This window comes from Phocoena phocoena, chromosome 15 (assembly GCF_963924675.1).
Source record: "Phocoena phocoena chromosome 15, mPhoPho1.1, whole genome shotgun sequence".
Classification (NCBI taxonomy): Eukaryota; Metazoa; Chordata; class Mammalia; order Artiodactyla; family Phocoenidae; genus Phocoena; species Phocoena phocoena.
In genome coordinates, this window is record NC_089233.1 from 66,732,913 (window position 1) to 66,758,435 (window position 25,523).

The 25,523-nt window shown below is 53.7% G+C and overlaps 6 non-coding genes across 6 annotated transcripts; 3 read left to right on the plus strand and 3 right to left on the minus strand.

Annotated features, from left to right (window-relative positions):
* Window positions 1-4,079: 4,079 nt before the first annotated feature.
* On the minus strand, window positions 4,080-4,211 carry LOC136135813 (small nucleolar RNA SNORA71). Its single transcript, XR_010656647.1, has one exon. It is a non-coding gene; the product is annotated as a small nucleolar RNA SNORA71 (small nucleolar RNA).
* Window positions 4,212-5,775: 1,564 nt separating this feature from the next.
* On the minus strand, window positions 5,776-5,909 carry LOC136135811 (small nucleolar RNA SNORA71). Its single transcript, XR_010656645.1, has one exon. It is a non-coding gene; the product is annotated as a small nucleolar RNA SNORA71 (small nucleolar RNA).
* A 1,158-nt stretch (window positions 5,910-7,067) lies between these two features.
* Window positions 7,068-7,201, minus strand: LOC136135814 (small nucleolar RNA SNORA71). Its single transcript, XR_010656648.1, has one exon. It is a non-coding gene; the product is annotated as a small nucleolar RNA SNORA71 (small nucleolar RNA).
* A 9,540-nt stretch (window positions 7,202-16,741) lies between these two features.
* LOC136135815 (small nucleolar RNA SNORA71) lies at window positions 16,742-16,875 on the plus strand. The gene has a single exon (XR_010656649.1). It is a non-coding gene; the product is annotated as a small nucleolar RNA SNORA71 (small nucleolar RNA).
* A 1,791-nt stretch (window positions 16,876-18,666) lies between these two features.
* On the plus strand, window positions 18,667-18,799 carry LOC136135816 (small nucleolar RNA SNORA71). Its single transcript, XR_010656650.1, has one exon. It is a non-coding gene; the product is annotated as a small nucleolar RNA SNORA71 (small nucleolar RNA).
* A 1,575-nt stretch (window positions 18,800-20,374) lies between these two features.
* On the plus strand, window positions 20,375-20,509 carry LOC136135812 (small nucleolar RNA SNORA71). The gene has a single exon (XR_010656646.1). It is a non-coding gene; the product is annotated as a small nucleolar RNA SNORA71 (small nucleolar RNA).
* Window positions 20,510-25,523: the final 5,014 nt, after the last annotated feature.

The following is a 25,523-nucleotide window of genomic DNA, read 5'->3' on the forward strand; positions in this document are numbered from 1 at the left end:
CACCACTGTACCCCTATGTCTAGTATGATGTCTGGTTAATCTCCCACCAGCTGCTCCAGTGAGGCCTAGTTTCCCAGCCAAGGTTTGTGCCTTACTGACCTTAAGCCTGGTTCCTGGGTCACCCTGGATGAATGCTCTCCTCAGATCTCCTCAGGCCCTACAAACCTGGGATGTCTCCTGCTTCACACACTGCGGTAGAACAGGGCTAGCATGATGACCAGTGTCCGGTGTCCCCAGGAACACTTGTTCAGGACTGGCCTGTGTCCCGCTGCTGCTGTTCCTGCATGGCAGCAAACATCACGCTCAGTCACAGCTATCTCCAGTGGAACCAGACTCCTTCTCTTGGCATCTTTCCAGGCAGCTACAACCAGCTGAATAAAGGTGGCAAACAGAAGTCAGAGGACAGTCCTTGGAGTGAGACAGAAAAAGGACTGCCCGCTTCTGGATGCCTCTACCAGGAACTGGCCAGCAGGGCAGAACATTTCAGCCATGAAGAATGGCTAGCAGGGCAGAACGTCTCAGCCACGAAGAATGCCTGCCCCAGACCTTCAGGGTGTCAAAGCCACCAGGCAGGCCCAACAGCCTGAATCCTGCCTCAGCTTAGCCAAGGTGGTTTCAATTCCAAATGCAGAAACTGGACAGTTAAGTAGAGCCTTTCATCACAGCCTGTGGGACATACCTCCTCACGTAGACGCCTCCATCTATAAAATGGAGATTAAAAAGTTCACATACATGTCCTCAGTGCAACTGTTGATTTTACCCCAATCACCTCCAAAAGACTGAGTCCACCAATGGCAGCTCCACGTTCACCATTCTCACCTTTACTCAGTAACCTGTCCTCTCAAGTTTACACCATGTATTTTACACCCAGATAAGTTGACCAACTCGTTCCAGTTTGCCCAGGACTTCCCAGGTTTTGGCAATAAAAGTCCCATGTCTGAGAAAGCCCTCAATTCCAGGCAAACTAGGCCAGTTGGTCACACAAGCAGGTACGTACTCATGAGCCAGGCACCCACAGCTTCCCCAATGACATCAGCACCTGTCTCACTCCGGTCCCCATCACCCTTCCCAAGCCCTGGCCTGACTGTTCCTCGACGCCCTCAACTCTCACAGGTCCTAACCTGAGCCAACCACCAGTGTTTGTTCACCCCCGTCCTAACAGAACACCTCAAACAAGAGCCCACGTGCCAAGCCTCAGGAGCAGGATGGAAAGGCTCAGAGTGCAAACAGGATTTGGCCTGTGACCCACTTTCTCCCTGCCCAGCCTCGCAGGCATGTGGCTTGTTACTGACTTAAAACGCAGGTGGGGTGGGTGCATACGGTTTATTGAATGGATGGGTGGAGAGAAAAGTGATGATGATGAGCCGCAGCCAACTCAAGAGAAAAACTCTTGGTCACTGAAGTCACGCAGGCATGGCAGAGGGACGGGGACCGGCCTTCCTGTCCATGGCACCCAAGGGCACTGCTGTCGGGACTCAGAGCCAGCTGAAGGGGGCCCCAATCCCCAGTCCCAGCGCTTTGCCCTGATTTCTCGTGCTGAGTGAACAGTTCTCCCGTGACACTCTGAGCAGGCGGCGGGGAGCTCTTCATGTGTGGACCGCACTCTCCACTCTCTGCCCCGCTGGTGTCCACGAACAAAAGGAATCTACAAGAAAGGACAGACGAGACCAACGGCTGGGAGTTTCCATTTGCATAAACTCAAACCAGCCAACCCTCTGGCGGTGGATTCCCAGCCCATGGCATTAACTCACCTTGGGGAGAAATACCAGCAATGCCAGATCCCAAGTCACCCCAAAGTCACTGACTCATGGCCCTGGGACTTCCTCAACGATCTCCAGATCGAACGCTGACCTAGGAGGGAGAAGAACCATACAAGCATTTAATCTGCAGCACCATCTTCTCCCCAAGTAACATCACTGAGAGGGTCCCAATAGACTAGGCCCTACTAGGTATCACCAGAATAGGACTTCCCTGGTGGTCCAGAGGCTAAGACTCCACGCTCCCCAATGCAGAGGGCCCGGGTTCGATCCCTGGTCAGGGAACTAGATCCCACATGCCGCCAACTAAGACCCAGCACAGCCAAATAAATAAATATTAAAAACAAACAAAAAAAACTGACCTTAGATACCACCAGAATAGACGGGATAATAAAGGAAAACACCTCAAAGGTTCGGTTTTTAGAGTAAACAATTTTCTTTCAAACAGTTCCCGATCAAGGCAACTGGCCAGATACACCAGAGCTCAGTCTGAGCTCACTGTCAGAGACTTTGACACCAAGTTCCCACTGCATCTTGATCAAAGGATGGACCATCGTCCTCAGCAGTTCTCCCACCACTGTCATTACTTCTCTGCCCAGTCCATCCCAAGGTCCCAGTAGCTGTCATCCTATTCTGCAAAGACCCACTTAATATGCCCACCCAAGAAAGGCAAATGAAAGAGAAACTTCCAGAAAGACTCATTAGGTGCCCAGATGGGTGAAAATCAAGACTGCCAGGCCCATTTGAAGGAATAATGAGAAAATATCATTAACGCTTGAGGACACTACACAAGTGACCCCCAACTCAACGTGTGGGACTTTGCACCCAGAGGTTTAAAGTGTCAGGTCTGGGATGGGGGGGGGATGGGGGGTAGATAAAGTCTTTTCAAAATGGTCATCACCAGCCATTAAATGCTCCAGGCTGGCTGAGGAGCCCCAGGACCAGGGACTAGGCTGTGGGACAGGACAAGCCTCTGATGCAAAGGGGCAGAGGGCAGGTTTGAAAGACAAGGGAAGTCTCAGATTTGTTAGACAGCTACTGAGGACCAGGTGGTTCACAAATATTAGTCTCACTACCTTCACATCATCATGAGATGCGAACAAAAACATCTGGCAAAACAGGATCAAACAGGAGAAACTCGAATGTAGATGGAAGAAAAGGAGCCCTCAGGCCAAAAGTGGGGGGTGAGTGGGACCTGACCTCACCTGTTGTCTAGGAGCCAGACATCCCTCTTGGGAGCACCACGTTGCCCCTGCAGAGTCTAAGTGAAGGCGCCGGGGCAGGGTTGCGGCCTCCACCCAACACATCCGCGGCGCAGAAAGGCAGAAGGGCAGCCCCCTGCTGACGGCTGACTACACGGCGGGAGAGTCCTCCTGCCACACCACATCCTAACATGAACCAGAAAGCAAGCCTTGAGTCTACAGACACAGACTCACAGATCCACAGGCCTGGAATTTCTTCTCTAGTGAACACCTGGGGTCACCCTTTTTAAAAGAGAACCCACCAAAGCACAGATTAAAAGCAGGGGCGACAAAGAGGTTGGTGAGTCAAGGCACTCTTCTCTCATCAGACCGACAAGAGAACTTCTCGGGCTTCTGGCAGACCATGACAAATGGAAGCTTTCTGAATGATTCAGAATTGGCAGAACCCCTCTTTGCTCCTACATCTGGCCCACCTTTATTTTTCTTTCGACACTACTGGCTGCTCCTGGAGAAGCAATACACATTGTGCTCAAGAAACAGTAAAGGGGGGCTCCCCTGGTGGCACAGCGGTTGAGAGTCCGCCTGCCGATGCGGGGGACGCAGGTTCGTGCCCCGGTCCAGGAAGATCCCACATGCCGCAGAGCGGATGGGCCCGTGAGCCATGGCCGCTGAGCCTGCGCATCCGGAGCCTGTGCTCAGCAACGGGAAGAGGCCACAACAGTGAGAGGCCCGCGTACCGCAAGAAAAAAAGAAAAGAAAAGAAAAAAAAGAAACAGTAAAGGGAAAAAAACCAAAAGAGTAAAGGAGCAAAGTCAACACACAAACAAGCATGTCGGTCATGGGCTGCCTTGAATAATGTATTATGGGTTGTCCTCCATTCCTGTTAAGTTCATAGAGCAGAACCCACGATTTACAGTTCTCCCATGTGCCCTTCAGCATTATCTGAACTTATTCCAGTGTGAGGTCCAAATACAAATGTATGGACTGGTTTCTGTCCAGAGGCTCCTTTACTTCAGACAAAGTGAACCTCCACAAGTCCGGGGCCCAGCCCGGTCACCATATCACATGTGGGCCGGCAAAGGCCCGTGCTCTGAAGGAAATGGCAGGACCAAAAAGCTAGTGTGTGAAAGCTCCAGGATTTGGAAGGGAAAACTGGGCCCTCCAAACACGGGGAAAGGTCTTTCAGCGACTCCTGTCCCTGCACTATCGGTGACCAGGGCACAGGCAGCCCACGATCACTTTCGATACAGGAACAGAAAAGGGCAGAAAGAGCCAGGAAGGACGGGAGGCTGGAGCCAGGGGCCTGGGTCAGGGAGAGCAGCCCAGCCTAGCCAGGTCCCAGCAGTTTCTGTCGTGTCCTGCCAAGACCCCACAAAACCTCTCTGCCAGGGGGAGTCAAGACACTTCCAGCATAAAAAACTGCAAATGCTTTCGGGCTGAAAAGATCAGGACCATGCGGTCATGGCAACACCATGAAAAATTTTTTAGAACTTTTGCTGCTATCCCAGCTTTGCTCTTCAGATGAAGATGTGGAGTCTGAGATGGGGTCACAGCGCTAGACAGGTTGAGAGGCGGGACCGGTCTCCATCACAACGGCACTTGCACTGACACCCCAGGGCTCAGAAGGGAGATGCCCCGGGGAGCCCTTCACTCAAGCAGGTTTCTAGGGCCCTCCCCTAGGCATGTGGGGGACTGCCCCACAGCAAGATGCTACTGTCACTGCACTTCCCCTTACACGATCATCCAAGCCCCAGAAAACACACACGTGACTTTACAAAAAACACAACATTCCAGAGGAAGGTCCAAAAGCCTTACCTGGGCCCCCAGGGCCTAGCGCCTGGCTGGCACGAAGATGATGCCTCCCGTGGAGCCTCTGTGCACACAGACCCAGCTGCAAAGGAAAATCGGTGAACGGACACTCACAGCAGGCCCTGGGGGACGCACAGAACACTTGGCACAGCAGCTGACAGTCTCTAGCACCCACGAAGGCAGGCTGTTACGGCAGTACCTGAACAGCCACACCACGGTCTCAGGAACAAGGACGATTTAACCCTAGGAGGGAGTCTGCAGGTCATCTCTGACAGGAATAATACCTACGTTACCCTATGTGCCAACTGTGATCAATTTGCTGCTAACCGGTCTGCAGGCTGTGGCTGCCTGGCAATGACTGGAATGGACCGGGAGGGGCAACAGGTGGGGGGAGGGCCCCGTGCCTGCTACATAGTATAAGAGCGACTTACATATGCATCCTCAACTATACTGGGCTTTGTCCAAGTCGGTCACTAGAAAATCACCCACAGCGGACCACGGGCCCTGCTCATGACCAGCAAGTCTACCTAGATCATAGTAAGTCTACCTTTCATTACAGAAACAATTCCAGTGGAGAAAAGGAGGCTGACCCGGCAGGCTGGCTTGCTGGAGGGCTTAGTTCCCTGACACTCTGCAATGGGAGGAGCCCTGTCACCTCACAACAGATGGGTCATCTCCACCTCTTTGGGGCTTTTTTTTGGTCTAGGTGCTGTGCATCAGGCACCAGATGCAACGCAAAACAAGGAGGCGCTGCCCTCAAGATTACAGCATAAGGGCCCCGATCAGCAAATCAACACTTTCTAGGTGCGATCAGCGCTGAGGGGCGGGGCTGAGGATGCGGGATGAGGAAGGGGTGCGATGGGGAATCAGAGAAAACGTCCAGAGGGGAGCCCTCCACTGCCAGCCTGTGAACTGCTAAGGCAGGGCCCTGTTTGGGAAAAGGGGCACTCAGTGAGCACACAGCGCCAGGGACCAGGAAGCAACACAAATCAGTGGGAAGAAAGACATGTACGAAAGCTCCAGAGTTTGCAAGGGACAGGAATGAACCCTCCAAACACGGGGAAAGGCTTTCAGCAACTCCTCTCCCTGCACTATCAATGACCAGGGCACGGGCAGCCCACGATCACTTCCGAATGCAGGGGCAGAAAAGGGCAGTGAGGCAGCAGAGAAGGGAGGCCACTGCCAGCATCCTGGGAAACGGCCTGGCCTAGGAACAGACCAGCAGACAGGTCACTGACCAGACTTCCAGCCTAAGATGACAGAATCACCCGATTATTCACCAGTCCCTGCCAAGAGCTGAAGAGAAGACTAACGGCAGAAATACTGAGAACTCTTAGGTCCTGAAGGAATGTGTGTAAGTGGCACCAGGATTGAACACCTGACAGAATTCTCGCTCAGGCTCACAGAAGAGCACTTGGCTGGTCACTGGATGTGAATCTCTGTCCTCTCAACATCACAGCAGCCTCCATCCAGGCTCTCAGGAGCAGAAGGGGGCCCAAGCCTCCACTGCACCCTCACTCTCCACACCTCAGCACCCAACATCTCTGGCCTCACAGCCTGCACACAACTCAAGTACTAGAGAACGGGCGGGACACCACTTACCTGGGACTCAGTCCCGGCTCTCCCTGACGACACATCTCACGCAACAGCAGCCATGTGACACTCCCGCAGGGGACAAGAAGCCATCACGTGATCTGCCCAACTGGCAGGAAACCATTATGCTCATCGACAGGAAAACACGGTGTGTGTGTTGGGGGGATTCGGGTCTTAGGCAACGAATGCACTACAGCCTGACTCCCTCCATCCTCAGACTGCTTCATGCTTGGTCACTGCTAGTCACTGAAGGCTGTCCTGTATGGAAGGGACAAGTATGGGTCCCCTGAACATGGGGAAAATCTTGCAACTTTTCCTCGGCCCATATTACCACTGACCAGGACACAGGCAGCCTGCAACCACTTCAAATCCAGAGGCAGAAAAGAACACAGGGCTGCTGAGACTGGAGACCAGGGTCAGAAGACCACAGCTGTGGCAAGACCCACTCCCATTCTCCTTTTTTAAAGCCTCAGAGAAACCAGCACCAAGCCAGGCAGAGGGCACTCAACAGACACCAGGTGCCAGGAAACATCTGAAGAGGTGCTGGGGGGAATTCCCTGGAGGTCCCGTGGTTAGGACTCCGTGCGCTTTCACTGCCACGGCCTTGATTCAATTCCTAGTCAGGGAACTAAGATCCGGCAAGCCGTGCGGTGTGCAGTAATTATTAAAATAGTAAAATAATAGAAACGCGGCGAGAGGACGGCCGAGTGGGACAGCTCCAGAGTTGGGAAGGGACAGGAGTGAACCCTCCAAACACGGGGAAACGCTTTCAGCAACGCCTCTGCCGGCACTACCAGTGACCAGGGCACGGCCAGCCCATGATCACTTCCGAATGCAGGGGCAACAAAGGGCAGAAGAAGAGCCAGGCAGAGGAGCCCATGTCAGCAGCCGGCGCTCCGCCCAGGCAGGGGAAAGCTGCCCAGCCAAGCCCGGGACCCCAACACTATCCTCACTTCATGGAAAGACTCCATCTCCCCTCATCAACAGAGGCCACAGGAAGACCAACTTCTCGTAAAAATGCCTCAAGTACTCCTCCACCCACAAAATACCAACTAAGTACCTACTAACCACTTGCCAGGCACTGGAGGTTCAAAGACACAGACCGGGCCTCTGCCCTCCCAGACTGCTTGCTGTTTCCCCCCTGGAAGGAAAGGAAAGCTCAGGAGAATGAAGTAACTCACCCGAGGTTCCACGGCTAACGAGGGGCTGCGTCAGCATCTGAACTCAGGCCTTTCTGGCCCCCAAACCCAGCCCCACTCTCCCCCACAAGGCTTTGCAAGAACCCCCCTGAGCCCAGGGACCACCCCGTCTGCAGCGGGGCAGGAAGGCCACAGCCCCCAGTTCAAGGTCCTCAGGAGCAGCACTTGCCCAAGGGACTGGGGCGCCCTCACTTTAAAGCTCAAACACCCGTTTGGAAAATGGAGGTTTCAACACTTTCCCTTAAAGCTTATTCGGGGGAAATGGGCTAACGCTCACCAGAGTATTTGGCCGGTAACCGACGAGCGGCTTTGGGGCCTGAAACGCTGGAGTCGGAGGTGATGGGCAGTGAATCAGGGGCTCTGGCGCCTCTCCGGCCAGGTTCACACGGGCTCTGCACGACCCCCTGCGGGACCTGGGGCCCACGCGGCACCCGACCGGTCTCTCAACATCAGCGGGCACAAGTCTCCCTACGGGGCGGGTGAGGCTCCGAGACGGCGCCGGCCGGTGACGCGGTGACCCGAGGCCTCTTTGTCGAAGACACGAGGGCCGAGAAGTCGACATGTGGCCCTCCCCGCCCCCTCGGGCCTCAGTTTCCCCTTAGGGTGGGGGGAGGGGGCGGAGCAGACCACGTGTCCAGGGCTCCCCTCAGTAACGCACCCGGGGCGCCGTGAGAGATGGCGCGGGACAGAGGAAGAAACACAGCAGCTAGTGCGGGAAGGTGCGGATGTCCGCGGATGTTGGGAGATGGCGTGGATCCAAGAGAAGTAGAAGCCACCGGAACCGGGAACCTCCTCCACCCGCTCAGCGGCGGCGGAACTGCAGCGGACACGAGGCCTGCGGCCTAGAGCGGCGTCGCCGGGCGCGGATCCCTCGCTCGCGTTCCTGCAGCGACCTCTGGTGGCTCGGAGCCCGAGTTCTGCGTCAGGATGACTTGGTAATTTCCAGCAGTAGTCTGAAATTTTGAAAATAACATTCCCTCACCTGTTTTGCTTTTCTGCGTGTGTTCTGTTTGTTGTCACTGATATGTCATTAATTTGTAGGAATGGTGACTCTTCCACATGAGGAACTTTAATTAGCAAAAGCTCTTTCTTTTTTATTTTTAATATCCAAGTGTAGTTGATTAATAATGTTGTGTTAGCTTCAGGTGTACAGCGGAGTGATTCAGTTATACAGTTACATATATATATATTCTTTTTCAAATTCTTTTCCCATTTAGGTTATTACAGAGTATTGAGCAGAGTTACCCCTGCTATACAGTAGATCCTTGTTGGTTATCCATTCTAAATATAGCAGTGTGTACATGTCAATCCCAATCTCCCAATCTATACCTCCCCTGCCACCCTTTCCTGCTGGTAATCATAAATTCGTTCTCTAAGTCTGTGTTTCTGTTTTGTAAATAAGTTTGTTTGATCATTTTTTAAGATTCCACATGTAAGCAATATCCTATGATATTTGTCTTTGTCTGATACTTCGCTCAGTATGACAATCTCCAGGTCCATCCATGTTGCTGCAAATGGCATTATTTCATTCTTTTTAATGGCTGAGTAGTATTCCATTGTATATCTGTACCACATCTTCTTTATCCATTCATCTGTTGATGGATATTTAGGTTGAAGAACTCATGTATTGTGTGGACAATAGGCGTCTTGTCCGATTGACCATTGTATTGAGTTTAGTGGCTGGCACAGCTGAACAAATGAATGAATGCTGGCCGTATAGTTATTTGGACACATCATCAGACTAAAATATTGTTCAGATGACCTGAAACTGGATCATGAGGGTGACAAGGAGATAAGCCTACAGAGGTGGGCAGGTGCTTTGCTAAAATGCCATCCTAAAAGTAAAAGTAGTCTTGAGGGGCTTCCCTGGTGGCGCAGTGGTTGAGAGTCCGCCTTTCGATGCAGCGAACACGGGTTTGTGCCCCGGTCCAGGAAGATCCAACATGCCGCAGAGCGGCTGGGCCCATGAGCCATGGCCGCTGAGCCTGCACGTCCAGAGCCTGTGCTCTGCAACGGGAGAAGCCACAACAGTGAGAGGCCCGCGTACCGCAAAAAAAAAAAAAAAGCAGTCTTGAATCAGAGGGACTTGATCAAATTTGCATTTTGGGGACCTGGTCAGATTTGCATTGTGCCAGAGAAGACAGACAGAGGTCCCATACTCCCGATGGCACTGCAGAGAGGCTTGAGAGGGGGGCTCACGGCCCCTAATCCCACAAGCACTAACACTGCCTGCATCCTAGGCCGGGTGTATCTCTCAGACCTGAGGCAACCCCGCCACTAACTTGGTCCACATTCTGAAGTGCAAACAGCCCACGCTTGTGTCCGAGCAAGCATCTTCCCTCTTCAGATTCCTGGCACTTCACTAAGTCAGCACAATGTGGAAATCCAGGCCTGACCGATACAGCGGAGAAGGAAATGGGGTGGGGGGGCCTCTGAGGGTGAGAACACTCCATCTTCTGTACCTGAGAGGAGCCTGTGGGATTCTAACACTGTGAGAACATTGGGGATCTCCGTGATCAGGAGGGGCCATGGGATGCTGTGGCTGGGAGGATACTGGACAAAGGGGTCAGGTGTGCACACAGCCCCAGTGTCCTCTGCTGCCTCCTGCTCTTGCCCTTACTCTCCCTGTGGCTTTGGCTAAGTGACCTAACTTTGCCCAGCCTTAGTTTTCCTTTTCTGGAAATGGGCAGAGTCTTAGTCCCCCCTCCCCCAACAGTGTTGCTGTGAGAATTAAGTGAAACAATGCACACCGAGAACACAGCACAGAGCAGATGGCCAAGCGCGGTAGTTGCTATACTTTGGTATTTCTGAGAAAGCCCAGGGCTTCTGTCACTGTGAGGACACCGTGAGATTATTTATGAGGCAGAGAGAGTGTGCTGTATTTGAAGAGCCTAAGGCAGCACTCTCCAGTAGAAATATAATGCCGGCCGGCCGCATGTGTAATTTTAAACCTTCCAGGAGCCACATTAAAAAGGTACCAAATGTACAGAACATATAAACAACAAGGTCCCACTGCACAGCACAGCGAACTATATTCAATATCCTAGGATAAACCATAATGGAAAAGACTATAAAAAACAATGTATATATGTGCATAACTGATTCACTTTGCTCTACAGCAGAAATTAACACAACATTGTAAATCAATTCTACTTCAATAAAAATAAATAAATTAAAGATAAAAAATTTAGGGACTTCCCTGGCAATCCAGTGGTTAAGACTCCATGCTTCCACTGCAGGGGGCACAAGTTCCATCCCTGGTTAGGGAACTAAGATCCCACATGCCACATGAGGTATGGCCAAAAATTTTTTTTTAATTTAAAAAAATAAATAAATAAGGCTTCCCTGGTGGCGCAGTGGTTGAGAGTCCGCCTGCCGATGCAGGGGACACGGGTTCATGCCCCGATCCGGGAAGATCCCACATGCCGCGGAGCGGCTGGGCCGATGAGCCATGGCCGCTGAGCCCGCGCATCCGGAGCCTGTGCTCGACAACAGGAGAGGCCACAACAGTGAGAAGTCCGCGTACCGCAAAAAAAAAAAAAAGTTCATTGTCTCCTTCAACAAGTGTAAAATCTGGGATAGGACTGTCCACCTGCTGCCCAAGAGGTTCTGCCCTACAGGGAGCCTGCTAGGGGGAGGGGACCCCAAGAAGAAGGCCTGTTCACATCACTGGGGGTACAATCAAAGGGCACCAGGAGGGGGGTCTCTGAAGAACCCCTGAAACAGGGGCTGAGGGAGAATGCTCAGCATTAATTTCATGACCAGCCTGGAGAGAAATGTTCCCCTATCTCACTCGTCATTCCATCTGATCCTGATCCTGCAGGTACTGGGAGTGGGGGTGGGCTGGGGAGAGTGGGCAGAAACCTGGTGAAGAGAAACACATTTGGATAAGTAAGGGGAGAAGGTTCCCATCCCCTCCCAGCAGACAGCAATCCACCCTGTGCTTGGCGCCAGTTGGTGGAGAGCGAAGTCTGAGCTATCAATGATCATTGAAAACACGATTGATACACGAGACGGACATTTAAAATAATTGAATGAAAACTATGTTCCCCATTTTCAGTAACACAAGACTTGTTACCTAAGAATGATCAGAAGACTGATGACGACTGCCTGATATTTTTCTAGGGGCAGTGAAAAGATACTTCCACTTAGAAAGTTTAAAGAGACAGGCAAAAAAAAATTGTTTTTATGATGACATACCAGAAGTCCCTCTTTCAGCATACTGGTCACATTTATAAAGGATTGGGCTGTGGCTGGGAGGCCAACATTCCATCATCTTGGAGTTTGTGACCTCACAGTGGCTGAGAGATTCCTGGAGCCTGGAGATGGGTGGGATGGGGAGATGGGGTCTCGGCTGGCTGGACAGATTGTCCGAAGGAGGTGATGCCCAGGGTCTAGGCTGGAAGCCAGCAGCTGGCCCGGTGAGCCCTGCAGGATCTCCAAGCCCTGTCCCTGCACTAAGAATGCTCAGCATGCTGGTGGTCTTGCTTATTCTGTTCATCTTCCTCCTTGCCGTCTTACTGATTATCTGTTACTGCATCTTTCGGGAGGAATAGGCTTGGGCTCCTGCAGGCTGGGACTGAGGCCCATTGGTAGCTTTGGCCAGTCCAGCCACCCAGGGCCTCTGCTGCCCCATGGCCTGGGTCTGGGCCTGTTTGGGAGCCTCCAGCAGCCCCCAGGCCCTCACTGGATGCTCAGACACACTGAGGTGAGACAGAGGGTCTCCCCACCAGGGTCAGTTCCCACCGAGGTGTCAGCATCCCCTCCTCCCTGTGTCCCCTCGCTGGTCCTCTGACCCCCACAGCCTCTTTGTCACTAGTTCTGCTTCTGCTTCATTTTTGTCCTGGGCTGAAAGCCCCTGGTTCCGGAGAGGGGGGTCAATGTTGGCCCAGTGAAAGTCTAAATGGCTCAGGCCTCTGCCATGCAGACAGACAGGAGAAGAGGTGGCCCGTTCCCTTCCCAAACAGGCAGGGCTAGGCCCTGGGGGACCGGAGTCCAAGCGAAAGACTGATAACCTTGGCCGGTGACATCAGACTTTCCTTCCATCTGCGGTGGACAATCCTTGAAAACAACCTTCTTGACTAATGAATCTGGATGGTCTTACTTGGGTTTCCCTGAACAACAACTTTGGACCTCCTTTGCTAACTAAATAACTGAGATGTTTGTGGCTAATTATACTTAAGCTTTCCTGGCTTGAGAATCATGAACTTTCTTGCCTGAAGACCTGGGCCTTCCGGGGTAACAATATTTGACTGTGGGTCATTATCTCTCACCATGCTAGCAGACTATATCGATTCTTTACTCTTAAGACCTTGGGTTGTCCTGGCCAAGGGCAGCAGACATCCCTGACTACTTTTCTGGGACTTCTAGGATAAAAATAGAAGAATTCTTCTATGATTTCACCATTACATGTGATATTGACTGATGGTTTATGATGTATATTCTATTTTTAGAATTTTAAGACTCAAAGTTATGAATGAATAGTAATTTTTATCAAATTATGTTAATCATGATGATGACGGTGATAGCTAAAGTGCATTACTAGCTGATGATAAGCCAAAAGCTAAAAAAAAAAGCACTTATGGTATTCATGTATTTCAATGCATTATTTTACCTAATTTAAAATTTTTGAATTGTAAAGTACACATAACATAAAATTTACCATCTTAATCATTTTTATTTTATTTCTTTATTTTTGGCTGCATTGGGTCTTCATTGCTGCATGTGGGCTTTCCCTAGTTGCGGTGAGCAGGGGCTACTCTTTGTTGTGGTACGCACGCAGGCTTCTCATTGCGGTGGCTTCTCTTGTTGCGGAGCACGGGCTCTAGAGTGCAGGCTCAGTAGTCGTGGTGCACAGGCTTAGTTGCTCCGCGGCACGTGAGATCTCCCCGGACCAGTGCTCGAACCCGTGTCCCCTGCATTGGCAGGTGGATTCTTAACCACTGCACCACGAGCAAAGCCCCAGTCATTTTTAAATACTCAGTTCAGTAGTGTCAGGTACATTCCCAGCATTGTACAATCAATCCCCAGAACTCTTTTCTTCTTTCAAGCTGAAACGCTGTACCTATTAAACACTAACTCCCTATTCCCCACTATCCCCAGCCCCTGACCACCACCATTCTACTTTCTGTCTCTGAATCTGACTACTCTGAGTACCTCATATAAGTGGAATCACGTAGTATTTGTCCTTTTATAACTGGCTTATTTTACTTAACGTAATATTATTAAGGTTCATCCATGTTGTAGCATTTGTCAGAATTCCCTTCTTTTTTAAGGCTGAATAATATTCCATTGTATGTAGAGACCACATTTTGTTTATCCGTTCATCCATCAATGGACACTTGAGTAGCTTCTACCTTCTGGCTATCGTGACTAGTACTGCTATGCACATGGGTGGACAAATATCCCTTTAAGACCCTGCGTTCATTTGTTTCGAGGATAATCCTTAAATGGTGGGCCCTTCTAATGAAGACTCTTGGGAATATCTTTAAAGGGCAACACTTTGGGGGAATTTTCCCACAAGCTTCATGAGGACAAGCAACTAAGCCCGTGAGCCACAACTACTGAGCCTGCGTGCTGCAACTACCGAAGCCTGTACGCTGCAACTACTGAAGCCTGCACGCCTAGAGCCTGTACTCTGCAACAAGAGAAGCCACCACAATGAGAAGCCCGTGCACCGCAATGAAGAGTAGCCCCTGCTCGCCGCAACTAGAGAAAGCCCGTGCGCAGCAACGAAGACCCAATGCAGCCAAAATAATAAATCGATAAAATAAATAAATTAAAAATAATAATAATAAATAAATAAATTTATATTAAAAAAAGACACCTGGGTATGATGTTTTCTTTGTGGGAAGATTGTTAACTGATTCAATTTTTTTAAGTGTTATGAAATTATTTAGGTTTTCTATTTTTCCTTAAGGCAATTCTGTTAAATATATTCCAGGAATGCATTCATTTTACCTAAATTTAAAATTTTATGGGCAAAAAGTCAAACATATTGTTCTCTAGCTTTTTACCCTCTGCTGACTGTACAAAGCCCCTTTTCCCATTCCTAAAGTTGTTTGGCTATGTTGCTCTAAATATGGTTAGGCTCATTTTCTGCCATTTTGGTTTCTACCCATTGTTTTATTGATTTTACTTTATTTGGATCATTTCAATTGTCCTTTTCCTCATTTTTTTAAGCCCTCAGGAACCAAGAGCAAACTGAGACACATGGACTTTTTCTTACATTTCAGAATCAAGTGAGTGCCTCTCCCATTGCAACAATGAGAATTTCTTTCTTCTCTTGTAACATTTAAAGATTCATCTATTACAGGCCATGCAATGAGATGCTCTATCCAGTTTCTAACTTCTTCACATCCAAACACATGTATCCACTCCCCCATCCCTTCCCCTACATCAGCTTGTGCGTCTTCCTTTTCCTCCCGTTTCTGAACATCTTCCCATTCCCCCTTTCTGTTTGAGTCCTTCAAAACCCTGCTAAGGTACACCACCTACAAGAAACCACCTTAGTTTGGAAATTGATTGAAGTACGACTCCACTCATAGCTCCACAACTAGCCTCCAAGCTCCTTTAGGATCCCTGCTCTCTCACACTCGAGATACATAATTAAGGAAGAAAGTATAATTTTCCCAGCTTGGGTCTCACGCCCAACCATTTCTCAGGAGAGGGCAAGACACTATAATTGATATTCCCAACAAGACTGAATTCAACAGGAAAAGTGAATGCCACAAGAAAATCAGGGAGAAGGAGTAGACAGGTCAAAAGTACAGATGTCCTAGCCATTTAATATTCAGATGGGCGGTTGGGAAGAGGAAAGGATGCTTGGAGACTTGGCAGGTCAGAGTTTCCGTTCTCATCCACAAGGGGGCGCGAAAGAACCGCTTGCGCGGGTTCCGCCCTGGGAGCCGCCTCTCTAGGCTGCATCCCGCACCTCAACTGCATTTCCGGTGGCGCTCAACCGCTGGAAGCTGGGTCTTGCGGCCTAGTCGCCGGGAACCGTGCAGTATCTTCTCTCGTCGTCCTGTATGACCTGCAGCCGACAGTCCCGGCGCCCTGGGTGAGTCATTGCGGGGTCGCGCTGCCCAGGGACCCTCGGCGGCCTTCAAGGCCGGTGCTCCGTCTCCCCGCCCCCGACAGGAGGGGAAACTGAGGCCCGAGGGGGGGAGCTCCGGCCGCAGGTCACCTCGGAGCCCTTGTTCACTCCCTGTTCTGAGCCCGTCACCTCCGCCGCGTGTGGACCTTTCGGGACTCGTGTCCTAGACAAAGAGGCCTCGGGTCACCGCGCCACCGGCCGGCGCCGCTTCGGAGCGTCAGGTCCCCTGGCCTCACCCGCCCCGTGGGAAGACTTGTGCCCGCTGATGTCGAGAGACCGGTCGGGTGACGCGTGGGCCCCAGGTCCCGCAGGGGGTCGTGCAGAGCCCGTGTGAACCTGGCCTGAGGGGCGCCAGAGCCCCTGATTCACTGCCCATCACCTCCGACTCCAGCGTTTCAGGCCCCAAAGCCGCTCGTCGGTTACCGGCCAAATACTCTGGTGAGCGTTAGCCCATTTCCCCCGAATAAGCTTTAAGGGAAAGTGTTGAAACCTCCATTTTCCAAACGGGTGTTTGAGCTTTAAAGTGAGGGCGCCCCAGTCCCTTGGGCAAGTGCCGCTCCTGAGGGCCTTGAACTGGGGGGGCCGTGGCCTTCCTGCCCCGCTGCAGACGGGGTGGCCCCTGGGCTCAGGGGGGTTCTGGAACTGTCTTGCAAAGCCTTGTGCAGGAGAGTGGGGCTGGGTTTGGGGGCCAGAAAGGCCTGAGTTCAGATGCTGACGCAGCCCCTCGTTAGCCGTGGAACCTCGGGTGAGTTACTTCATTCTCCTGAGCTTTCCTTTCCTTCCAGGGGGGAAACAGCAAGCAGTGCGGGAGGGCAGAGGCCTGGTCTGTGTCTTTGAACCCCCAGTGCCTGGCAAGTGGTTAGTAGGTACGTAGTTGGTATTTTGTGGGTGGAGGAGTACTTGAGGCATTTTTACGAGAAGTTGGTCTTCCTGCGGCCTCTGTTGATGAGGGGAGATGGAGTCTTTCCATGAAGTGAGGATAGTGTTGGGGTCCCGGGCTTGGCTGGGCAGCTTTCCCCTGCCTGGGCGGAGCGCCGGCTGCTGACATGGGCTCCTCTGCCTGGCTCTTCTTCTGCCCTTTGTTGCCCCTGCATTCGGAAGTGATCGTGGGCTGGCCGTGCCCTGGTCACTGGTAGTGCCGGCAGAGGCGTTGCTGAAAGCGTTTCCCCGTGTTTGGAGGGTTCACTCCTGTCCCTTCCCAACTCTGGAGCTGTCCCACTCGGCCGTCCTCCCGCTGCCTTTACATATGCTTCCTGGCCCCTGGTGTCCGGCTTACTGAGTGTTCCCTCTGCGAGGCCCAGTGCTAGTTGCAGAGAAGCTTTTAAAAAAGGAAGATAAAGCATGGGCTGTGTCTAAGGAGCTGTGGGCTGGCTGTGGAGCCACTGTTCGGGTAATTTTCACCAAGGGCTTCCCTCCAGGAAGCCAGGTCTGCCTCCCCCCTCTCCCCTTTCCAGTTCCTTAATCAAGCATGTTTCCTGGTGTGATGTAGTGTGGGAAGTGGCTTGATGTGAGATGAGGGCACTAATCATACTTCATGGAAATCGTTGGTTTTCTTGTTTTTTTGCCTCTCTCTGCTCTGATCTCAAGCTCAGTGTCTGAGTTTTGCCTCTCCGCAGCCTCAGTGCCTGGCAGGTGTCGGGTACTCAGCAACTGTGCAACAACTGCCCAGCAGGAAAGAAGGCAAGGACAGACGCATCCCGGTGAGGTGGCGTGGCCCATCATGTCATGGAGAATCAGGGGAAGACTGCTTGTGAGCCAGCCAGCCAGGGGAGAGGTGGGGGCACTTCCTGTGTTTCCTTTTCTTGGAATTGTTCTTCCTATTGACCAGTATTTATCCCTTGGAGGTCCCTTGGCATGAGATGGAGCCCAGTCCACCAGGGGAGACTTTCCCCATGGCCTGCGGTTATGGTGGCAGGAGCCAGAGCAGTATTGCACTTGGACAAGGCTTCAGTAGACACCAGACCTCACCTCCGCAGGCAGCCTGAGGTGCCTTTACCCCTCCTACCCCACCCCCGGGTCAAGGCCAGACCAGGCCAGGCACGGCCTGTCAGGTGCTGCACGCTCCCAGACCTGTCCTGGACTTTTATCCTGTTCAAGATCCAGCTTCCAGAAGCTGTACAGTGTCGTTAGAGTTTGCACAAAAGGTGATCTGAAAAGGCCTCTGCCTCAGATGCAGATGAGCTGTTGTCCCATGTGGAGTAATAACTTCCGTCCTGTTCACGAGTGGTGGCGTGGCTCGTGGGTGGTAACAGCAGCCCATGTTTGTGAAGTGGCCGCTGTGCACGTACTCGGCCTGGGCTTCCCAGGACGTGCTGTGGCCAGGTGGGATCTAGGTTACTCATCCAGGGCTTCTCGATTGTTGCAGAGGAGACCCTTGAGAGGCGTTCGCATCCTGTCAAGAAGCGGCTGGACCACGTGCTGCTGAGGTGAGCTCTGTTCCCTGGAGATCTGGGGCTTTGCCTCCCTCAAGGTACACGCAGCTCCTGCCGTGGTCCTGGAAGCAGCTAGAGGAGAGACGAGAGTGGCTTCAACCCGGCCCTCAGCGTTACCCTGTCTGGGGCCTTTGGGAACACACCTAGTTCCTCTTTACGTGCTTGTTTCTGAGAGCCCCTGGGGAGCCCTTCCTCCGACTGTTTGTTATGTTGGCAGCAGAATGTGTGAACGGAGGCAGGGAAAGGATTTCTGTATGCCCACCTGTACCCAGGTGTCAGTCACTTCTCTGCCTCCTCCTAACTTTGGGACCTTCTCTTATCGCTGGTTTCATCCTCCATAAAGCAGGACTACAGTGAGGCCATTTGTCCTCAGATCACCTAGTCCCTGTCTTTTACAACCTAAGAACTCTGTCACTTTTCTTTCAGAGGTGTCCTCCCTTTGTCTCTCCCTTCTGGCCACGTGGAAGGCTTTTTTGCAGGATTAGAAGCAAATACTGGGTCCTTGTGCTCTGTTAGGCCGACTGCTCTAGGCCTCTGCCATTGGCCTCATTTTTCAGCAAGCCCTCTGTCCTTTTCTGCCCCTGCACTTGGAAGTGATCACAGGCTGCCTGTGGCCTGCATTTTGGTAGTGCAGGCAGCGGAAACATGGTAAGGTTGTCCTGCATTTGGAGGGTTCACATCCTCACCCTGCAGTTCCGGGAGCTTTCCCACACACTCCTGCTTCTTCCCTGCCACACCTCGGGCCTCCAGGGCCTTGGGGTCTATCATGCGTGCATTAGTGTCATTGTTGGGGCATTCGCTTCCTGCCCCTGCTGTTGGGAACTAGGCCCTGTGTGCTGCTTAAGTTCCCCTTGATGCCCAGTTGCTATCAGTCGGCCATGGCACGTTCCCGTAAACCTGGCAATGGCGTCCTTTTCCGCCTTCACTGGTCAATTACACATTGGTCAGCGTTGGCCACCCTGCCATAGGCCATCCATTGTCTCCCTTTTTAGAGTTAACTACTGTTTTTTTTAATGAGGAAATAGTGTGTCTGTTCAGGAAATCATAACAGCCAACATCTGCAGAACGTTTACTGTCTGGTAACTCTTGCACTAAGTCCTTTCCTGGTGCCTGACATGCTCTGCCGTGAGCAGGGACAAGGCGGGTGCTCATCCTTGGCTTCTTGTCTGTTGCAGATGAGTCCACTGTGTGCAGAGGTGTCATGGGAGTTGTCATCAGGAGTGGTCTAGACCCCAGTGTCCTTGAGGTAAGATCTCTGGTCCATTCTCCGGAGTGTTGGGTCCTCTGATCCAGTAGTCATGTGTGTGTGTGCCCAGGTGCTTTGGGTGAAGATGTAGGGGAGCCGAGAGGTGAGCTGAAGGCAGCATCCACGAGTCCCCAGGTCTGCTCACCACCCCAGCTCTGGGCATCCTGGACCACATCTGGCCCTTCACTGTCTGCAGTGGCTGCTGCAGGGGTGGAGCCTCTAGAGTTCCACTGGGGCAATGAGAGTTGTGGGGTATCTGTCCTTCCCTGGAGTGTGGGCAGAAGGATGTTGTGATGGAAAATGGGCGGACCTGGGCATCAGAGATTCCTCCCCTGGCTTTGAATCCCCTTCTGCTGCCAGCTTAGTCAGTGTCCTGTTCAGAACCTTGTTTTCTTCGTTTGAAAAACCAAAGCTGTGTTAGAGGTGACTTTGTGGTTCTTAAGACCACATGATTTCTGTAATTTCCAACTGTAATATTTTCCCATTTTTGTCCAAAGTGACTTCTCTGGGTTATTTTTTTTTTTGAGTGGATTTTTTACTGTGCTTTTTTTTTTTTTTAATTTATTTTTGGCTGTGTTGGGTCTTCGTTGCTGTGTGCGGGCTTCCTCTAGTTGCGGTGAGCAGGGGCTACCCTTCGTTGTGGTGCGCAGGCTTCTTATTGTCGTGGCTTCTCTTGTTGCGGAGCATGGGCTCTAGGCGCACACGCTTCAGTAGTTGTGGGTTGCGGGCTCTAGAGCGCAGGCTCAGCAGTTGTGGCTCGTGGGCTTAGTTGCTCCGCGGCATGTGGGATCTTCCCCGGCCAGCGCTCAAACCTGTGTCCCTTGCATTGGCAGGCAGATTCTTAACCACTGCGCCACCAGGGAAGCCCCAAAGTGACTTCTCTTTGATTCCCCTTGGTAGAAGGTTCCTGTTGGGCTTTTGCAGGAAAGAATGGCCACTCCGTGGGTCCTGTGCTTGGCTGGGTGGTTTTCCCAGACTCGGTCTACCGTATAGGCCACTGGCACTCCCTTTTCTTCCTGGAGCTCTCTCTGCGTTTTACGCACCTGCATTCAAAAGGTGGCCATGGGCTGTCTGTGCTCTGGTCGTTGATAATGCAGGGAGAGGAATTGTGGAAAGCAATTTCCCGTGTTTGGAGGGTCCACACCTGTCCCTTTCAAATGCTGGCGCTTTCACACACTCCTGCTTCTCTCCAGCCCGTGCTTTCCAGCCCTCAGGCACTGGAGGCTGCTGTGTGACAGGCAGTGACAGGAGACTTCCGAGCTTGGCCTGTCTCGGCTTGGCCTCCTGTTAGCAGAGCCAGGCTACGTCTGTGTCAGGTTTAGATACTTTACGGCTGTAAGGAACCAGGATGAATTACACGTAATGAATACGCACGATGTTGGGTGGTGTATAGTGGTTGCTGTAAGATTTTCAAAGGGAAGCAGCTTGTTGGAGGTGGCGGACCTGGCCTTTGAAGGAGTGGGATGTGATAGGCCGTAGGAAGGTCTTCGGGGGAAGGGAGGAACACGAGGGCGATTTGAGGCTGGGGTGAGCATGAGCACCTGGGAGTCTGGTGTACAGGCAGGAATGACAGTGTGGGGGAACGGGACGGCTGCTGGGGGGGGACAGTGGGGGACGGGACGGCTGCTGGGGCGGGGGACAGTGTGGGGGACGGGACGGCTGCTGGGGGGGACAGTGTTGGGGACGGGACGGCTGCTGGGGGAGGACAGTATTGGGGACGGGACGGCTGCTGGGGCGGGGGACAGTGTGGGGGACGGGACGGCTGCTGGGGGGGACAGTGTCGGGGACGGGACGGCTGCTGGGGCGGGGGACAGTGTGGGGGACGGCTGCTGGGGCGGGGGACAGTGTAGGGGACGGGACGGCTGCTGGGGCGGGGGACAGCGTGGGGGACGGGACGGCTGCTGGGGCGGGGGACAGCATGGGGGACGGGACGGCTGCTGGGGCGGGGGACAGTGTGGGGGACGGGACGGCTGCTGGGGCGGGGGACAGCGTGGGGGACGGGACGGCTGCTGGGGCGGGGGACAGCGTGGGGGACGGGACGGCTACTGGGGCGGGGGACAGCGTGGGGGACGGGACGGCTGCTGGGGCGGGGGACAGCGTGGGGGACGGGACGGCTGCTGGGGCGGGGGACAGCGTGGGGGACGGGACGGCTGCTGGGGCGGGGGACAGCGTGGGGGACGGGACGGCTGCTGGGGCGGGGGACAGCGTGGGGGACGGGACGGCTGCTGGGGCGGGGGACAGCGTGGGGGACGGGACGGCTGCTGGGGCGGGGGACAGCGTGGGGGACGGGACGGCTGCTGGGGCGGGGGACAGCGTGGGGGACGGGACGGCTGCTGGGGCGGGGGACAGCGTGGGGGACGGGACGGCTGCTGGGGCGGGGGACAGCGTGGGGGACGGGACGGCTGCTGGGGCGGGGGACAGCGTGGGGGACGGGACGGCTGCTGGGGCGGGGGACAGCGTGGGGGACGGGACGGCTGCTGGGGCGGGGGACAGCGTGGGGGACGGGACGGCTGCTGGGGCGGGGGACAGTGTGGGGGACGGGACGGCTGCTGGGGCGGGGGACAGCGTGGGGGACGGGACGGCTGCTGGGGCGGGGGACAGCGTGGGGGACGGGACGGCTGCTGGGGCGGGGGACAGCGTGGGGGACGGGACGGCTGCTGGGGGGGGACAGTGTGGGGGACGGGACGGCTGCTGGGGCGGGGGACAGTGTGGGGGACGGGACGGCTGCTGGGGCGGGGGACAGCGTGGGGGACGGGACGGCTGCTGGGGCGGGGGACAGCGTGGGGGACGGGACGGCTGCTGGGGTGGCGGTCCCCGCTCCTGCCACAGGGGTAGGGCCGAGTGGGAAGAGCTCCTGAGAGCAAGCTCTCCAGCTGTCTCTCTGCCAGTTACTACCTTTGCTCTGTCGCCATGAAAAGGCCCATTTTTAAAAGACTGTTCATTTTGACTCTTCTCTGGGAGTTTTGAGATTCCTTTTTGAGCCAGGTTTAGTGTGAAAAGCCCGCAGCTCATGCCTGACTAATTGGGGGCACTCTCACGCGTGTCAGCTTGAAGGAAGACGAGGTAACATTGGAGAGTTATCCCTGGTACCAACCTCCTGCCCCGTGGCCGCCTCATCACTCTGCGGTGCTGCCTTGGAGGACGCCTCAGGGGTGGAAGCTCTGGCCTCAGGATGGTCACCTGTGTCCCAGCTTCCCTGGAAGGGCCTCCTCATGGTGAGTAACTGCCAAGAGGCTAAGTCGGCCTGTGTTTCTGAAATAGAAATTCCAAGCTGCCGGCCTCATGTGACTTCCTCCTTCAGGTTGTTCTGGGGCTGTTCACGGACGCTGGCGTAGCAGAGCGAAGAGGGGTGTTGCCGCCGACCATCACCAGACCTCCTTCTCCTGTTGCCTTAGCACAGTATGGAAGGGCTTTGTCCCTGTGAGCGGGGCAGAGGGAAAGTCCTGGGACTCTGGGGACTTGGGATTCAGAACTGGAGACCTTCAGCTGGCTCTGCCCTTCCCAGCAGGTGCCACAGAGCACTGCGGACCCAGAAGTCTGCTTTCCTTCCGTCTGGACCAGGTCATCCAGTGGCCTCCGTGTCCCCTTGTCTGCTCCTGGTGTAACTTTTTAGAAACAGGAGTTCCCATTGGAGTCTTCTGTGCTGGGCATCGTGTCCTCTAACCCACTTCAATAAATCTTGAAACTGTCTTGCCGCTTTTTATGGTTTTGTTTTCTTTTTTTAATACTTGCTTCTGTGTGCACAGCTGGGTATAGAGACAGTGGGTCACAGGGGCAGGTCTTCCAGGTTTCAGTCATTGAGACTTTCCACTAAGCACACTCCTGAGGCCTGACCTAGGGATGGGGGATGGGATGTAGACTTGACATGGGGTTGAATAATCCCAGGTGCTTCTGGGGGCTCAGGTTTAGCAGAGATGAGAATTGTTGGCGGAGGAATGTTTGCTCCAGGGCTTTGGAAGAGAGGATGAGGGTGCGGTGGACGTACAGACAGTCAGGGGCTGAAGTCCTCGAGGAAGCAGGAGAGCCTTGGGCTCTGGGGGTGAAAGTACACGGGGTGAATTTGGGGAGATGGTTTGGACCAGGGCTGGGAGAGGAATGTATGAGGAACAGCTGCCCTCGGGAGAACTCTGGGTGTGTGGTGGGCGAAGGCCAGGTGTTGGGGTTACTGGTACAGTAACAATAACGGCAGTGGTGCGCTTCACCACCCTGTGGGTACATGGTACTCTGCTCACCTTTCAGGTGTCGTCCACACAAGGGAACTCTCCCAAAGGCCCTGGTGAGAAAGGAGGAGTTCGCTGTCCATTCCTTCCAGTGACGTTGAATCACCTTGACGGGGGCTGAGGTAGAAACCAGGTGGTCAGGCCCACCTTTGTGAGGTCAGCAAATTGATGGCTTCTGTCAGTGGGAGGCATTCTTGGGCCTGGAGGGTCCACGCTGCCGGGCAGCCGCAGCAGATGTCCTTGTTTCTGCCGTTCCCCTCTCCTTGGTACCTGCCCAAGGGCCACGTGAAGTCTCCCATTTGCTCTCTTGAAGGACCCCCACCTGCTCTGACTCCTCTCTGGGCCAGTTTCATCCCACCATGGCCCTAGTCCTCTAGTGAAAAAGGAGCACAGTCTGCCCACTTAGCCAAAGCCCCTTCCTTTCCAGTGAGATTTCGCTGCTGGTTGTTGCCTTGACACTTGGAGCCCTCTTTCTTTAACACCGACTGTCCCCTCGTTGCTAAGCAACTTCCTGTTAGCTTTTGGTACCAGTGTCTATGCCCCATTCCCCTCCCCTTTATTCTGTTTATTCTTTCATGGTTTTCTGGACCCCCCTACCTCAATCCTATAGCCTGGGGGTCCTTGGTGCCATTTTGTCTGTGCCCTGTAGGAGGGGGAGGCGATGGAGTACTGGAGAGGGGAGAGGCGTGAGGTGCTGTGGTTGGTGAAGTGGGGGCAGGGAGGGGAGTCACAAGCCTACGGAGGTGTGATCTCTGACCAGAGGTGTGATCTCTGACCGTGGCTTGGCCCAAGGGCACCAAAATTTCCTTCGTAATTCGCCAGCCTGGTCACTTTCCGGAGGCGTCACTCATCCCTCGCCCTGTTTCCGTGGCATCCTGGTATAATGACTGGAGGTGGGGGTGGGTGAAGTAATGCATTAGAAGTGCAGGTTGCACCACCCCACCTGCCTGCCCCGCACGTAGCACTCAGTAGAGGACAGCGCTTCCTGGTCGTTAACCTGTTCACTTTCAAATTATAAATGATGCTCGCCCCTGACCCAGCCTCTTAAGTCTGCCCTCCTCTGCTCTCTGCTACCCTCGCCCACCTGACCCTCAGCCCCAGCTTAGGCTTCCCACTCGCCAGGGTAGACACGCAGGGCCCTCCCCTGTGACCATGGTCTACTGTCCACCCGCATCTCACACATCACGCCCCACAAGCACCATAGGCCCCAGCCGTGCTACGACGTAAGGTTCCTGACCATGCTGCCCTTTTCCTGGCCTGCGTTTTGTGTGCCTGGAACGCCCCTTCCATTTCAGATGCTTGCCTGACTCAGCTTGTGTCACTTCCTGTAGGAAGCCTTCACTGCTAAACCGCCACCCAGACTGGATCCCCTGCCCTTCCTTCCATTCACATCAAGTTCAATTTTGGGTAGGCACAATTCTAGGAAATGATCAATAAAAGAAGGCAAAAGAGCGAAAACCCCTGCCTTTATGCTGCTTCCATTTTAGAGGACAGGGACATACCATAAACAAAGTACTGAAATGTCTAGTGTGCTAGAGAAGGACTGAGAAGAAAAATAGTCAAGCAGAGAAACAGGACAGGAAGTCTGGGGACAAGCAGGGGGTGTGGCCTTTGAATCTGTAGATGGAGAAGGCCTCACCTAGGAGGTGTGATTTGAGTAGAGGGAGGAGCTCTCACCTCTGGGCGTTCATGGCAGCCTGTGCAGTCTCCATCACGGCACGGACCAGCGATGGGAGGAATCTTCCCTCTGGGATACCAGGCCCAGGGAACTGGGGGGATGAGACACCTTTGAGGCCTCTGCAGGGCCACGGCTAATTAGCAACGTCTGCCATATGGTGAGGGCAGCAGCCAAATCAAGTTGGGATTAGCTAGTCAGGCCAGGCTGTGCACGTCTGGAGGGCAGGCTCTGCATTGTCAGCGTGCAGCCCTTCGCCCCACCCCCCGACCACAGCTCGGTGGATTTGGTGCTA